The sequence below is a fragment of the Gymnogyps californianus genome, chromosome 17 (genome assembly GCF_018139145.2).
Source record: "Gymnogyps californianus isolate 813 chromosome 17, ASM1813914v2, whole genome shotgun sequence".
In the NCBI taxonomy this organism is placed as follows: Eukaryota; Metazoa; Chordata; class Aves; order Accipitriformes; family Cathartidae; genus Gymnogyps; species Gymnogyps californianus.
In genome coordinates this window covers 9,040,452-9,058,172 of record NC_059487.1, presented here as the reverse complement: position 1 = coordinate 9,058,172, position 17,721 = coordinate 9,040,452, and the positions used below count along the sequence as shown (strand labels likewise).

The following is a 17,721-nucleotide window of genomic DNA, read 5'->3' as shown; positions in this document are numbered from 1 at the left end:
CTTCCCCCTTTTTCTTATTTCTGCATCATCTTGGATTCCTACCTCCTTGTTCTCCCAAAAGAGCATCCAACCCTGAAAAGCACTCACAACATTGCAGAACCATCTTGAAAGAAATGTGGAAATATTCTATGAATTTTTACAGGAGCAGCTTTCATACTCTTTACACAGCAAGATGCTGCCTATTTCTTATTATAAAGAAATTCTTTGAAGCTGTCTCCATATTGTTCAGCCATCACTGTTATCAGTCCCAGCAAAAGAAGAACAAAGATAACCCTAATTAATTGCTGTGTCACTCTGAAAACGAAGATTTTCTCTGCTTTTGATTGGTGTCTCCTGGAGTATCTTCACACAGTACAACCACAGCTCCCTGTGGGCTTGTGCTGGTGCCTACTGCAGCTACCAAAGCAACTCCAACCCCTCTGCATGCTTGAATCCCGCCTTGAAACTTCCTTCCCACCCACAAGAGGTGAATAATAAATGAATTCTGCTATCCAAAATATTGATTACAGTGGCTGTACCCTTAATTCTGCACTTAGAGCCACCAGCCACCTTGCAAGTAATTTGTTTAGAAACTGTCCAGGTTGAGATCGGCTCATCCCCAGATCTCCTGTGAAAGAGCAATTTGCTCCCTGTGCCCCAAGTGTGGGGCTGCCAGGTCGGTTTGGTCCCGGTACCAGGGTGCCAGGGTGTCCATGCCTTCTGCTGGCTGCTGTCAATGGCACAAGGACACACCTTTCCCCACATGGTACCTGGGAATGAGAAGGTGAATGTGGACATGCAGATAGCTGAGATGTAACTGCCCGGTGTGGAAGAGCTACTGAGATGGGGACAGGCCAGGGACAGCGTGCGGAGGGTGGTGGGAGCAGCGCTGCCAAGGTGACCAGACATCCTTCTCTGCACCCTTTGACTCAATTTTGCCTCCAGACTTAGGGCACTGCAGGCAGAAACTCAGTACCGTATGGTCCGCATTGGTCCTTCCACCAGCAAGGAAGCATGCTGGCTTCATTCTTTTAAGAAAAATAACTGTTTTAACATTGCACAATAAGCACAATCCTGCTGCAGAGAACAGTTACTAAACCAGCTTCAGATCTTTACAAGCCTACAATCTTCAAAAGAAAAAGAGAGGGAGTTCAATTTGCAGTTAGGGATCTATGAATACCCAGTTTTGTTTCTGCTGGGGAGACCTGCAGGACACAAGCTCCGTGACTGCAGTGAGGAGGTACTGCTGGATCAGGGCAGAGGTGGTTCACGCTGGCTGCAGTTCAAAGCAAAATGTGTCAGAATGAAAACAGAAAGAGCTGGACTTTTTTTTTTTACCTGTTAACTCTTCAGTGCTGAGCTCCTTCTCCAGTTTGCACTTATAAACTTACCCATATCCAGTGTTAATGTAAGATTTAACTCATCATCACTGACACCCCAAAACGCAGGCACTGTGGCAACATTCATCTGCGGGCCAGGAAGTCCTACACAAATATTATTTCACCTGCACTAACACACCTTAGTTATTTGATCTCAGTGAGATAGGATGGTACCATCCATTTTGAAGAGCAAATTGGTGTATCAGTAGGCAAGCCACTAACAAGGCTTGTTAGCACAAACTAATTAAAGCCAGGAATCCTGGCTCATAGTCCTTCCTCTTCAAACTGGCATCTCTGCCTAATCAGGCTCTTTCCCCCATCCTTGACACTGGAGTATCAGAGAACTTTCCCAGCCCTGTAAGCAACCATTACTGCGTGCAAACTGGATTTCCTAGTTCATTCTTTCTGTCCTATTGGCTTTGTTTGTGTGTGGGGTGTATTCAGACCGTTGCAGCTGAAATACTCGAAAAGCTCTCTTTCCTGCCCCACTGCACACCGGGGAGCCTCTCTCTGACCCATCCCTGAAGCCTGAGCTCGGACGAAGTGCCAGTGTCTCACAGGTAGCCCCTCAGATACCCAAGGGTTTAAACTGTCATCGAAAGGACAGTCTGGATTTCTAGCCCTGTGGATTATGAGAAAAATGTCATTCCTCAAAAGATGACTCAAGAGGACTTGATCTCAGAGCCTGCCTGCAGACAGCGACCATGTGTGTGATGAGCACAGGCAGATGGGGACAAGCTCCGTGAAATGCAAGTTTCTGTCCATTTGGCTAGCTATTGGCCTGGTGGTAATTTGGGTCTGGTATACATACAAAGTGTTTCAATCCAAGTTTGGGATTCGTGCTGGAAAACTGAACCCCTGTATGCACAGCCCTGCTTTTGTCTAATCCACCCAGGCTGCACTGGTGAGAGGCTGGGTCTGTACAAAGACACCCATTTTGCTCAAACCCTTCTCTCAAGACAGAGCTAGAGCTGGACTTGAGCCTGCACCAGAGTTTGCATGAAAGCAAGCTGCTCATGGGCAAGTCTGGACTGGAACATATGGTCCATTAACAGCATAAGCATATCCCAAAAGCTGGGTGATCTGGCTCTTCTGAGCTTGATGGCTGCTGACCCTGAAACCTAAAGATCGACCATGATTTCAATGGCAATAACTTTAGCAGAGCCTTCCAGCTACTCTGGACCTGCATTTTCAGCCTTTCTCCTGTTGCCAGAAAGGACTTTAGCACATGTGCTAAACCCAAAGCCTTTCAGTTCCTTTGCTGTGAAGCTCTATCCTGCACTGGGACAGCCTGAGCCAGAAACCACTTGCCAGCTCCCCTAGCATGGCTGGGGCCTCCACCCAGAGAGATTCAGGTCCTTTTCTGCAACATCTGCCAGTTCTTACCTGTTTTCTTTTAGACTCTGTTGTGGTTTAACCCCAGCTGGCAACTAAGCACCACACAGCCGCTTGGTCACTCCCCCCCGTCCCTGCCAGTGGGATGGGGGAGAGAATCGAAAAAAGAAGTAAAACTCGTGGGTTGAGATAAAGACAGTTTAATAGGACAGAAAAGGAAGGGAAAATAATAATAATAATATTAGTAAGAGAATATACAAAACAAGTGATGCACAATACAATTGCTCACCACCTGCTGACCAGTGCCCAGCCAATCCCTGAGCCACGGTGTGCCCCGGCCAACTTCCCCAGTTTATATACTGGGCATGACATCATATGGTATGGAATACCCCTTTGGCTCGTTTGGGTCAGCTGTCCTGGCTGTGTCCCCTCCCAGCTTCTTGTGTGCTCCCAGCCTCCTGTGGCAGGGCAGCATGAGAAGCTGAGAAGTCCTTGACTTAATATAAACACTGCCTAGCAACAACTAAAACATCAGTGTATTATCAACATTATTGTCATCCTAAATCCAAAACACAACACTATACCAGCTACTAGGAAGAAAATTAACTTTATTCCAGCTGAAACCAGGACAGACTCCGAGTATCTATCGAGGTCTGTGGCTCCACCATTTATCTCCCATGCGTCAAAGTGTGCATCCAGATGGAAGCATCTGCAGTATTCCTGATACCAAGGTCACTGTGAGAGAACATGTGTGGGAATTTGGATCAGGCAAGTGCTGTTTCAGCATTAGGCCTTATCAGTCATAACCACCCGGGTTGCATCCCTACCTCCTAGAGAGGGATGCAATGTGTACGTTGCTCCCTTCGTCATTCTCTAAGGGAATTCATGACATCTGCAATACATTACAGTCTTTTCAAAGAAACGTTGTCTACATTAAGTAGAAGTATTTAATTAGCACTTCATTTAGAGCATGTGGTATAGCTCACAGTTCCATTTTGGGCCAGAGATGATTTTCAAGGGTGGGTGGAAAACAGCTGAAAATGCCAGGAGGTCAGTGTAGTTTGCAACAGCCACTCACTGCTTATTTCTGTTTTCACATTATTGCAGACTTTGCAGAGAAGCTGCCATAGTTTGTAGCCCCGGTGAACTGAAAACGGACCCTGAAAGCAAATACACAAAAAAAAGTCATAGGAATGACTTTTACAAGTGCCACGTGTCACCTTGATCCTCCTTCTCACCTGTGGCTACTCTACAGGTGTAAGGTCCTTCAGGAGGGAGATCGCTCCTGGGGCCGCAGGTCTGTGGAGCTAGAAGTTCCTCCCCGATCCATCCCCCCTGCCTGGACATGCGGCAGGGCGGTGTGCCGAGTCCTGCCTCGCCCAGGGGAAGCCCCGATGATTCAGACACCCCTCTGAGTCATCATCCCTCCCCAGCCTCCCCAGGGAGAGGCTAATGTGTTGCTGGCCAAAGCTAGCAACATTTTGTAAACCCTGGGCTGTGGACAGTGCGTGTAGGGGTGGTGTCACCCCCATCTCCAATCCAGCAGGTAGCTCACTCACCCAGGCACACAGGTTCCTTACCCCCCTCTGGGATACCCAGCCCGAGTCCCACATGCACGACCTACTTCTAAATAATTTTAAAACCAAACCTCTCCAGTATCATTGAATGGAACTTGCCCATAATTTTATGAGTTCCTATGAGGACTGGGAGATTCAAGTGTCCGTATTGGCCTAAATATTCTTCCTTGGAAGGAAAGCCAAAGCCTCAAATGTGAGCTTCTTGCCAAAATCAAGAGCAAGTCGAAAGACATCTTACAGACAGACATGAGCAAAATCATTGCACTAGAACTGCTGGAGTGATCCAGCTATATATTTTGCACTTCTCAAGCTGAAGTCTTGATCTGGCCAGCCTCAGATTTTTGCATCTGCTTGAACCCAAAACCCACCTACCTATTACCTTCCTGGTACCTACAAAAATACCCAAACAAACAAACAAACAAACCTTGGTACATGTAGCAAATATACTGTAATATTATCAGAATAAATCTGTACCAGACTTGTTACATGTTATAGCAAAAGGACAAGACCAAACAGCTGTGGTTTTGTGTGGTTTTATGTGTAAATGCACACACATCTGCCTATTCATAGAGATATATAAATATATCTATTTTTATATATATATGATAAAAACTCTTCCTTGGCTGTGTACCTACAACTGCTATTAAAGTCAACATGACTCTGTGGTGAATACACACATACAATTGTTGATCATCACTTACCTATTTTATGTGCAGTGTTTCAACAATTTTCTATACTGTAGCAATATACTATGCTATCTCTTTGCAAAAGTTTTCACTGCTGCAAGCGACACTAGTAATCTATTTTCCACATTTAATTCTGTTAGCATATTTCCTTCAAGTATCAAACTCTACAAGAATATGGCCGTTATCATCCAGTTATCTCTGGGGATAGTAAATGACACAATTCATGGACAAACAGGACTGCTGTCATTTTGATGACAAGAGATTCACACACAAAATTTAAATGTTAATACTAGATGGAAGGCAACACACATCTCTGGAACAGATATCTGATTTCCAAAATATAGCTAATAGAATACTAAGGCTGCTGCAAAATCTACAGTTCAGGCTATAAAACAACCTTCTGAGACTCATATTTTATACCCTGGCCCTCATTGCCAAACATCTTATAACTGTCTCCATCCTGCATGTGTATATCCATACACTTCTGAGACCCTAGAGTTGCATTTGTAACGTAGACACTCTACAGCCTTCCTTTTTGCATGCACTGATGCTTGTCTATGCATAGCTAGACAGACTTTTTCTCTGGCAGGAAGTTCCGAAAACGTTATTATTGTGGGCACAAACTTGGATTTCCTTTGAAAATGGAGTCCATAATGTTTCATGAGGTAGAACTTCTAATATTGTATCTAACACAAGCTTTGTTCTCTGCAGTGGTATTTGAGCTTATGCCTCTTTGAAGACTGTTGTATTAAGGAGCTGTTCTGTGTCTCGTGGGGTTATGTATCTCATAGCAGCATGTAATTTATTGACTCTGCTCCAGCAAATTATAAAGCCCATGTCAGACTCTGGTCAGACATGGTGCAGTGAACAATGTATGCCACCAGGACGGCTCTCCTGGGGTCTCTTAGCAAATTCAAAGGTTGGTCCCAGTTTGACAACTGTAAATGCAAAAGGTGCTTGTCCTGATATTTGCAATTACTGCGACTATGTGTCTGCCACAGTAAAAGCAGTTGGAAAAGGCTAAATTTGCTTTTTAGAATTACATAATTCAAATTATGTACACACACTCCTGGGAAAAGCATGGCTGTTTGGCTCCAGCCGGCTCTTGCAGAAGTCAATAACTGAGTATGAATGTTAGCAGATGCAGGATCAGCACTTCAGCACTGAGCATCTCTGTAGCTGCTTCCTTGCAACTGCAGGACAGGGAGGAGTTGAGTGTTGGGGAGAAGCAGCACATGGAGCCGTCTTCTTGGGGAAGCGAGGATGAGGAAAGTGAATAGAAGGGCGAGGGGTCTCATGGGGAGGAAACTTTGATTTACATTCTCTGAAGAAACAGAGATAGGACATAATGAGGAGAGAGGAAAGACATCTTAAGCCGTGATTCTGCTGGCTTTCCTTCTCCTCTCCGCATATTCCCTGGAAGGTTTCCTGGTGGCACAAAATGCTTCATGTGTATCTTGTTTATTTTTGGCCTGGATAACTTCCTTTGGAGCCAGCCCAGCCTCTGTTGGGAACATAAGATAAATCTGGATTCATTTGAAACTCCCTTTTGGAATAGGCAGGGGTGTCCTTGTCAACATGTCAGATTAGGAATGCTCCATTTGGTTTAATGGAGCTGGCCTTTGGTTTAATCCAAAAGGCTCCATAAACTTCCATTGTCATTTATGCTCCAAAACTTGCAGTCTTCAGAATTACAGATTTTTTTTTTTTCCCCTTTTTTTTTTAAGGTAGTGGCTTCCTTGTTAAATTGTATTCCTTTGCTGTAAATCAGTTCAATCGTATCCGCCAGAGATGCTCCATTTATTCTGGCATAAGGAATTGTTTTTAACAATCTGAAAACAATACAATTTTAATGATCTGCAAAGTTAAAAAATGTGTCAAAGAGTGGAGGAAAACTGAGGAACTAATGAAGGATACCTGAAAGTCACTGCAGTACAGAGTGGAATCAGAATTATTTCTTCTAACACAGACTTCTCTGGTGTTATTGGCAAGTCACTTCAGACATGTGCTGTAACATCCACTTCTGAAAAGTTGTTCTAATTGTTATTCTCTTACCTCATAGAAGGCTAAACTCATTCATTCCTAAAGGAGATGAATGGGGTAGTAAAAATAGTCTTTTACATTAGTAAATTGTAGGGTTCTCTAAAGTATCCCTTTATGGCAGCCAAAATTTTTTAAATACTGAATCAATCAGAAAGCCCTCTTGGATTTTGAGAAGATGGATAACTGTGAATTTAGTGCGCTGAGCTGGCACCCAGGACATCTGGGTTTAAATCCCATCTCTGGCATCTACAGCATCTGGCACCCACGCATCTATTGTGTGACTTTCAATGAGTAACTGTCTTCCATTTCCCAGTCCATGGAACAGGGATAATGACCCTTCCTCATGCTCCCATTTTGTCTATCTGATCCAGTTAGGTGAAAAATTAATCAAATCGGAGCCTGTCCTTTCATAGACGCTAACCAGCCAGGGTCGACCAGCCGAGTGGGACCTGGTCAGCTCGGGACTCGGTGTCAACATGATTTGTCCAATAGAACATGTTTTTCAGAGATTGCTCAACCCTTTTGGAGGAGGCATCTTGCTCCAGTTTAAGACCCTATAAACGAAGCTTTGTCATGCAAAGGGCTTGCTCCCAGTTGTGTCACACTGGAAAGGCAGTTTCTAATGGGAACGCTGCTGCATCTCTACCAGAGTGTCAAAGTCAAGCTGCCATAGGGTGAGGAAATTGCTGTTGTGAGAGAAAGTAGGTCATACAATGGACAAAGCCAGTAAAATATAAAATTCTCTTAAATTTATCCAGAACCTCAGCCCTGTGTACAATAAACATAGAAAACAACAGGGTAAAAGGAAATTTTTTTTTTTCTGTTTTCAAGTTGCAGATAGGTAGTTTCCATGACTGCCAATTTTTAGTCCAAGGTATTTGAAATTTATAAACGCTGCGTTCTAGGTTGTCTGACCTAATTTTCATTCATAAATAGTAGGCTCAGGGTTCCCGGGGTGCTGATTCTGTGCTGCCCAGCCGATGAGCTGCAAGGCAGAAATGTTTGTTTTCCTTTTCTATGTACAAAAGTAATTTCTGGAAACCAAATCCAATCCAAAGAAACCTGCATCATGACATAGAGACTTCTATATCCTGGCTGACCACAGACACCCTACCTGGTAATTCAGCAGGATATAATGTGACCTCAATGTGAGCTGTGCCCCAAACCCAATACCAATGTAAAAAAAAGTGTAATCCCTACAGAACAACAGACTACAGAAGATGTTTCTATCTCTGTTTCTCAGTTCCTTGAGCCTGATACTTAGATTAATATCAACAAAAAAACCACACAAAAGAAAACCACCAAAAAAACCCCCCAATACAAACATGCATTTCAAATTAAATTCTCATATGATTGGCTCTCCAACAGACCAGTATTCAGCTGATGGTATTAATTTAGTCTTGACTGGTCATTTAGATGGTAAAATTATGTTTTGGTCTTAGCTGCAACACAAGCAAATCAAATACTGTACCCTTGTGCTAGCAAAGCAAAATATAGAAAGTAATTAGAAGGAGATCAAAAAAATAAATGACATACTTTCCCTACAATGTGAAGCTCTGTAGGCAACTTAGAATTTGTAAATTAAATACCTTATTAAGGGCAGCAAGATGGCTGATCATCTGCTTTCGTTATTGCAGAGGAATCCAGAGCAAAAGGCATAAAATTAAAGGTGAAATGCAAAAGGAGTTATCAAATCCTTCTAGCTCAAATACACAAATTCCAAACTTACTGGTAAGATAAGAATTAGGGGGACATTATCAGGAAAACATTATCCTTAACTTCACTTTTAAGAAATCCAGTTCCTAAAAAGACGTGTACTAGAAAATGACTTGGCTGTTAGCTATGTCAATGGAACAAGTTGTCACAGAGACCCTAAAACCCACAGTTCCGCAATTTTGTCGCTGCTATTTTTGCAACAGGCAAACGGACTGCATTCGCAGGGCACTGCACCCAGGTCTGCCTGGCAGGTGCAGCCCTGCATCAGGCTGAACGCCCTTTTTTCCTCGTTCAGCACTTGAATGATGCTGAGAAAGCTCAGCACATTCAGGAAAATATTCGCCCATAATCCTCGGAGCTGGAACAAATAAAGCTGTCATACATTTTTAATATTTCTCAGCTATTTAGAATGTGAATATTCATCATTCTTGCAAACCATAGCCTAATTAGATTCATAAATTATTATTGCTTAAATGTAGAGCAGAAAAGAAGCATGCGTTTCTGAAGCTCATTTCACCCGGAGGAGCCCTAGTTATCTTATGCACAATAACGAGATAGCAAGCACGCATAGTTTTTACTCTTTACAAAGCATTAAGAGGCAAATACAAAGCAGAACTCTACAAACCATGCCAGCCTCAGGCCTCCCTGCGGTCCCTGGCAGCAGTTTCATGGAAGTCACGGGCACCTCGGTGTCCGTTCACCCAAATCCTGCTCAGGTTTTGGCTAACACAGGGCTCATGCTAAGGCCTGATGTGTGCTGGGAGCAGCACCACTGGGTCAAAGTGAGAGCAAGATGTAGGCAGGACACGATGGAGAGGGATAAAGGTTATTATGCAGCTGCCATCACCTCCCGCATCCTTGCATATTAATTGTCTGGAAGTTTCTTCAGAATCTTATGGAAATGGTATAGACCAAACTTCCAAGATGGAAGGTTTAAATACATCAGCTCACCCCAAAAAAAGCTTTTGAAGCAGATGCTGAGCAGCAGGAGTGGGTGAGGAGGGATCTGCTTTGCAAGAGTGGTCTGTGTATCAGCTCTTCCCTGCACAGAGCAAGGAAAGAGCGTGGCCCTCATTTTAATCTCTTGCATCACCAAAGGCTGCTGTTTTCTATTTTCAGTGGTGATTAGAGAACTCTACAAGTTGCTTCTTAAAAAAAATAAAATCTGCAAAGGATCTGAAAAGCTCTTAATGTGGATGGCAGGGGATTAACAAGGGAACTTCGCAGCTCTCCGTGGTGAGCTGCAAACGGCACAGACAGAGCCCTCAAGTGTCCTTCACTCCTCATGGAGTGTTTGCTCAGATCAGACTGAGCAGGTTGAAATTGCCTTCTCTGGAATATATTTGTTTATCAGAGGGAAGAATAAATAGTTGGCTACACTGTGGTTATAGCTGCATCTCCTGAGAAGCCCTTAGTGTAGCTAAGGACATGCATAATGCATGCGGACTAAACACATCATATAAATTTGGGGATATTTCCAGCTCCAAAAGCTGCAGATTTTTTCCGTTTTGTAAATGAACAGGAATGCTCACTTCCCTGGTGGCACTGCCCTGCGAAGGTACCTCAGCTCCAGAAAGACACCAGTGAAAGTCAAAATGATATCGATGGTACCACGGTACCAAACGGTACTGTGCAGAACGTTGCCAAAGACAGGTCACAAAAATAGAGCAACCTGTATTCTCATCAGATATGAGAACTGATACTCACACAAGTGCTGCGACTTCTTCTGTTCTTGCCCTAACTCATAGACCAACTCCATTTCCATGCCGTTTTCAGGTCTATTTGAATAGATCTACTCAACACAGGGAAAATGACAGGGCTTAGTGTCACAGACTAATAATTAAAAGTGAACGGTTCTACTATATGTGCCAAAGTATTGGGCCAAATGCATCTCATTTTAAACATAATTCATTATTATTAAAACAATAATATTAATAATAGAGATGCAGCAAATTTGAAAATCATAACATAAGTCTTCCTCAATAGAAAAATCTACTTTAGAAATCAAAAAGGAATTGTTTATATTTGGATTTTCATTACATAAAAGACTTCCCATTTTAGCTTCTTTATAGTATAAAAATAGTACCAGGGTTAAAACTAAAATCTAAATCTGTTCTATTATATTTGTATTAACAACAGTTCTAATTTCAGGCTGCCTCTTTCCTGAGCTACATTTTTCTATATTTCCTTTTGAGAGTTGTCCAAGATCATAGCCTTGAATCTAAAACTTTTACTGTTTTCTTGTATGTCCAGTTCAAATCCCAGGATCAAATTATTTCCTGGAATTTAAGTGTCTCTACAATAGATGAAATACAGATTTAAGAAAAAAACCCAAATTATTTAACATGTGTGTTTCCTTTAAAAACAAACAAATTTTAAAAGTAAAACTGAAATAATAACAACTTACATTGAGGCATAAATTTAATGTCAGCTATTTTAAATTTTATATAAATTATTTATAGACTTTTCAAATAGCACATCATTGCTGCTGATATTGTAAAGAAAGTCAAGCAAGTGGCCTGAAGGAAGTTATTCTCCCAGAAGCTGGACAGTTAAATGAATGAATGAGCTCTACTTTGGGTAGTAAATGTTTCTTCTGTAGGAACACAGAGAAAAGAAAATTCAACGTATTTGAGTTTCAGTAGATCTGTGTTCAATGAGTAGGTCATTCAACATTGAGAAACCAGATAGGAGTTGAAAAAGCAAGAAAGTTTGTTTTCTTCTTCCAATTTATACGTACAAACGAGGTATGAGAGGCTACATCCTGTTAGCTCCAAAACTTTGGCAGACACATTGACGAGAAACAAGTGCTTCAGTTTACTGACTTTGAGAAAAACTTCCCTTTGTTCCTAAATGCATTCATTTTAATTTTCAAACATGCCTGTGTAAACTTACTGCTTTTCTTTTTGATGCATCCAAAGTATTTAAAGACAGCTTTTAACTAATAATTTTAAGCTGCTGCTTTTGTGGCTTTTAAATTAAATTTCAGGTTTTATTCAAAAGCAGTTTCACACCAACTGGAAGTGAAATCAGCCATCCTGTAAATAATATATGCTTTTCAGCATTTCTAAGGTAATAAAAATAGAAAACCTGATAATCTGAATGAATGCCTACTGAGTTACAGAACAGTTTAAATATTTATCTATAAGGTCTTCTCTCCAAGAGCAGACTTTATAGAGCAAAATAAATCCAAAACATAAAAATCAACATTTACTCAGAAACTATTTTAAAAGTACAAACTCAAAACAGTTAAATCTGTCCTTTAAATCTAATGTTTCTGACTGTTGATATAGATTATGACTTTTAGTTATAATTTAAATAACTTAAATCAGTTTCCCCCAAATATTTCCCTTTACCCTGAAGCAAACATGGCAGTTATTGAAGAGACTGCTAAAACACTGCTACAGCACACGACAAGTGGCAAAGCTCCGTGCTGTGGTGTAAGTGGAAGAGGAGTGGAATTTTATAACTTATTTACGTTTCTCTATAACTAAGAAAGTGGAGAATACAGTGCAGAAAATGTCATTTTCCGTCCCAGCCACAAGAGGGGAGCCTTTTCCTTCTGTAACTTAGGGAAAGTCTGTGAAACTCCTCAGCACATGGAAACCATTGCAACAGGGAAAGTCAGCTCCTTTGATTTAGCAGAAAAGTTTGGCGTCAAAGTCAATAAATACATGCATACAGTCAATTAAAAAGAAACCAGCCAACTTATAACCACACTAATTATTTATATATGCATCTTGAAGACTCATTGTTCTAGGGCTTTTACATGAAAAATTAATTTATATAGAAGTCTGCAGTGCTTTTCCTCCCTCGTGTGAGAGCATGTGTAAAACCCGTGTTGTTATTCAGCACGTTATAGTCACTGGGGGAATCCATGGGCTTCTGCTGAAAGGCCAAATAATTTGAAGTCAAATCTTCAGTGGCAAAGGATGGGCTTGCTGTAGACTGGGAGCTCATTAATTGTAGGCTCAAATGTCATGCCTGCTATTAAACCTCAGCAGTTTATTGTGCATGTTCTTCTTCTCTTATGTGGCCAGGTTAATTATTTGGCAAGTGAGACTTGCACTTATCTGCAGGAATGAGCAGGTGTTTTTCTCTTGTTGAGTCTTAATGAGTCGGGGCCAGCTCCATACCCACCAGGGCGAGCTGAATCTTTCCGTTAACAGCAGAGAGCTTGGACCAGCCCTCAACTGACCGCCGCTGCGGAGGGGCTCCCAGACACTAAGCCCCAGCATCACTGGAGGAGGCACCGTGGCCTTTGCTAGCAGCATTAGCTGGCAAATTCTGTGCCTATCCTGGACCCCATGAAGGTGCAGAGGTGGCCCTTTGGAGAGAAGGTGGGTGGCAAAGGAAGACTGGTGTCCAGCTAAAACCAGCACAGGCTAAAACTCAAAATGCACGGTTCAGGTCAGAGGGAGCCTTACAAGGCTGGGAACCAGAAACACGAGTGTTACTCTGCTTTCATCTGCAAGCTCACCTTTTTTTAAAAAAAAATCCACTTGTAGGAAGGCTCAGGTAATTCCTGCCTAACTTCATCTAGCAGTCAGTGCAAGGCTGTCCGTGCGAGCCTTCCCAGCTGCAGGGCCAATACCCTCATCTAGAGGGAGGTGAACGAGGATTAAATGGTGACTACCGGCTGCCCAGGAGAACGTGAAACTAAGGCCTGAGATGAGAGATGAAAGATGCTCCAAGGTGTGAATATAAAACTTTAAACATTAAAGAAGGAAGGAAAGTGTGAGCTATATTGTTTTTCTAATTCAGTAAATAGACTGGAACTCAAATACATCTTTATTTTCTGGATAGAAGAAAGCCCAGCTTGACATTCGTATTCCCAGAATTGTGCCTGTATCTCCGAACAAGCCTAAACTCAGTCTCTCAGGATAAAAAGCAGCAAGAGTCTGATCCTGCACTGGGTACTAGTCACATTGCAAACACGTTTCTTTCCAGCTACAAAAGAGCAGTCTATTTTCCTTGAAAATTGAAACCCTCAAATCAAATCAAGCACTACTCGAACAGGCTTCCGCGAGGCAGAGGCAGCAGCAGGGGCTGGCAGGCACTGCCCTGCCGCTCGGCTGAGAGCTGCCGCAGGTCCTTGGGAAGCACTTGAAGCCCTGCACCGTCCCCAGGAGTTGGGTCAAGGGTGGGACAATCTGCCTCCCGCTGTTTGTGTGCCCATCTGTCCTCCATGGAGCCAGGCAGAGGTTAACGTGCCGGAGCAAGGGACTGTTATCGTCTCAAAAGGTCTAGGGAGGCTCCGGGCTTCAGGCACGAATTTGCTGCCTCTGGTTGTATTGGGGCTGAATTTGGCCTGTAGTGTTTTCACTCCAGCTATGCCCCTGGCGTGTCCCTGTAATGGGATTATCTGCTGGCTATTCAAGAGCTCTAGGGTAAGTATCTGGATATTATATCCCTTTATTCTACTTACAATCAAATCTCTTGATTTTAAGGACAGCTTTTCTCTCTCCTCCCACTTTCCCCCTCCCTCCCGAAGCTGTGGAGTCAAAGAGCAGTTATGTTACCATAACATTTGATAAGCTCGGTAAAAAAATAGAACATGTAGTACCAGAAAGGATACAATGGGATTTTCATCTATTGCTCTGCCTTTGTACGAGGCTATTATCTATAGAGCACTGAGCACTGATCTAGCACTACTAGACGTCTCCACAATAGTCTGAGTCAAGCTGTGACAGGTTTCAGATGATACTGCCTCCACCATGACTATCTAATCCAAAGCCCATTACCTTTTAATATACACTGCTGGTTGCTAGAAAGACCAAGGTAAGGCACGGCTGGCTGTCAATGGTGAAATATCTGAGGCCTCTAGTTTTCACTGTCTGAAATTTCAAGAGCATAAATTATCTGAAGTAGTTTATGCAGTCTTTAGAAAGCCAGCTCCTAGCAAAAGCCGACTCAGCAGCCGTTTTGACGGCTTTCCAGCCTCTCATTGGGAACCCCGTTGTCTTCTTACTGCAACATCATTTTTATATAGCAAACGGGTGTGGGACATCATTCTGGCTGTGCACTGCACATGTACAACCCTTTGTGTGGTATAAACCGTAAGCCTGTGGATGAAGAAACAAGCCTTGATTGCTGGGTTGTCAGAATTCATGGATTAAAGCTTACCCAGAGGAAGGATTTTTTTTTTTTACCAATGTACTTTGTTTTCAGAGAAGAAACTGCATATAACAAAACACCTTCACTTGAAACAGGCCCATAGAAGAGAAAAATAATTGAGATCATGTTCTTTATTTATCACCAGAAAAGGATGAGCTTTTAAAGCAGTTTTGTTCTTCTTTACAGCTGCTATCAATTCTGACCTTCCCATATAACTCATCAGCAGTCTCTGATTCAGACTCTTATTTCTCTTTCTTTAAATAAAAGAAGTAATGAATTTTAACAAAGACCTCTTATGCCTCAGAGTTTCTCAGAAGTCTGAGTTAAAGTAGCACTAAGAAAAACTAAAGAGCTTCAAATAGTTTGAAAAAAGTTCTCATCCTCACCATGGATCAGCCTTTATTCGCACAGTATTTCTTGCTTCATCACCCTACCAGTTCTCCAGTCATCTAGGTAGAAGGGACCTGATATAAAAAAACACAAAGTGAAGGACTTTAACAAGTTAAAATGTTTGAGGCTTCTTCAAACAAGTATCATAAAGTAGTAATGAAATAAAAAAAAAAATAAAATCAAAAAACTTCACATGCTTTTCACCCTTGTGGAGTCCACTTCATCACGAGAAATATCTTTGCTGGGAATGACTGAACCTCTTCTGTTCCTGGTTTTATAAATGGCATTTTTTCTTTAACATGGTACCCACTATTTCCTACAACCAAGTGAAGGGACTTGGCTTACATATGAGATAACTGAGGAGGGGTCCAGCTCCAGACAAACTCAAATGGAAAGAACTGTTTTAGATACAAATGTGCTGGTCACACGGATTTACTCCTGAGAACCAGGTCCCCTTTCAGAGGCATAAGAGCACCTCTTTGCTATTTAGAAGTGTAACTTTATTTAACTTCAGTTACGGAAACCTTGGCCCTAAGACTTTGCCCACCTCACAATGCTGCAATTGATGATGACCAGCTTTCAGTTGCTCTCCTGCAGCAGCTCTCTCCCCCCGTGGCAATGCTTCTGAGCATCTCCCTTAATGAGTTACTTGGGTGAAAACAAGTTCAAGCCGTTGCCTAGTGAGAGGAGGTTAATCTGCTGTTAGATATCAATCCTTCTGCGTAATTAGTGACTGTCTCTTGATGATATAAATAGTATTATTAATTACACTGATATTAATACTGCCGCTAACATTATAAGGTTTCATTATGGATACAAATTGAGTTTGCTGCAGGATCACAGGTCATTAACAGAAGGAATTTGCAAATCAACCTTCTCTGCTTCCCTAAGCAGGACACGGGCATGGACACAGAAATGTACACTACAGAGTTTTTTTTAATTTTCAGTCCATCATCGCTTTCTTTCCCTGGACAAAGGCTCCAGGCAGACCAACATGGAGATGTTATGCCCCACCATCACTGTAAGAGGCTGCTACTTGTCTCTGTTTCGCCTGTTGAAATCAAGTGAGGGAAGGGTGCACTCAACACAAACTATGAGACGTTAGGAAAAACCAGAGTGCCAAATACCCAGTAGCTGTTTATATACATTGCTAACTCAAGATTCTATTTAATTTGCCCTCAAGACACTTGTTGGTCCTATTTATTTGAGCAGACAAACAGGCCAGCAGCTGGTGTGACAGAATCTCCCTAATTCACCTCCCTCCCTTTGTCCGTTTCCATATGTTTAAATTCCCCTAATAAGTTGGGTAGACACTGGAAAACTGTATGCCTGTCTTTCCTACCCAAGCAAAGCAATCTCAGAGCTTCAGTTTGCATAAATACCCAGAAGCAAAGCTGCACCTCACTCCTCTTCGGTCACCTCAAGAAAAAAAATCCCATTAAGATTACTGGTTTGTCACATTTACTGTCAGATCAGAAATTCCTGTTTCGAACAATATTTCACAGTTTCTGCCTGTGGCTCTAACTGGAACTAGGCACAAAGTAAACAAACTCTTCGGCATTTGCAGAGATTGGTGGGGTGGGAGAAAGTGCCCACCCTCAGAGAGAAACAAAGGAAATCTCATGAATATCCATGTCTGCAGGGAGGCTGGGGTTCTGTTTCTTTGGATTTAGTCATTAATCTGTTTTTATTACTTTCATTAATATTGTCATCTATGCTTCTGCTACTTTATACTTTACCAAATTAATTAATGCTAAAGATTAAAATGCAGCTGCCTAAAACATCTTACTAGGATTAAAGGTGAAAAAAAGATTCTAGAAATAAAGTTATATGAAAGAAGTAGTTCTGAAAGAACTGGTCGAGCAACATTCTTAGATGTCAGAAGTGAGCTGGTCTTCAAAAAGGACTGTGATCTCCAGAATTTCTCATTTGTGAGGCAGATTAGGGAAAACAAAGAAAAAACAGCAGATCTCTTTTTCTGCTTAAAAACTGTTTAAATAACATCCGTACTTGGACAGTATTTCATCTGGGAACATAAAAACGCAAAGGACCTCAGACCAGTATGCAATCAATGGACTGCTTTGCCTTCTGCCTGGGAGTAACAGACCCCCAAAGCTGAGCCGGCTGGAAATTGCAGATGGAGCTCCCAGCCTCAGGTTGCCGCTGGCTGGCAGCTTGGCTGGGATTAATCAGAGGCTATCACCAACCCTTCGCTGTTCCATGACTCAGGGGTTGGTATAAGCACAGACATTTGAATTCATGTGGCTCATAAAAATACAACCGTGCCTCTAATTACCATTTGCAAGCATGCATTTTGTCATAGCCTGTTAGGAAGTTGTAGATCTCAATGCAATGAACATTAAGGCAACAAATATTTTGGGGCTTTCAAAACCTTATAAAAACAAGGGTTTATAATCATACTTAATATCAAAACCTCAACCTTCAGAGATCAAAAATTGTGAGATGGGTGGTTAAATAAGGATAAACCCATATACTGCA

The 17,721-nt window shown here is 42.0% G+C and overlaps 1 long non-coding RNA gene across 1 annotated transcript; it reads right to left on the bottom strand.

The window, feature by feature from the left end:
• Positions 1-14,716: 14,716 nt before the first annotated feature.
• On the bottom strand, positions 14,717-15,811 carry LOC127023415 (uncharacterized). Its single transcript, XR_007767439.1, has 3 exons — positions 15,770-15,811; positions 15,219-15,296; positions 14,717-14,780 (listed from the first exon to the last, which is right to left on the bottom strand). It is a non-coding gene; the product is annotated as an uncharacterized LOC127023415 (long non-coding RNA).
• Between the last annotated feature and the right edge of the window lie 1,910 nt (positions 15,812-17,721).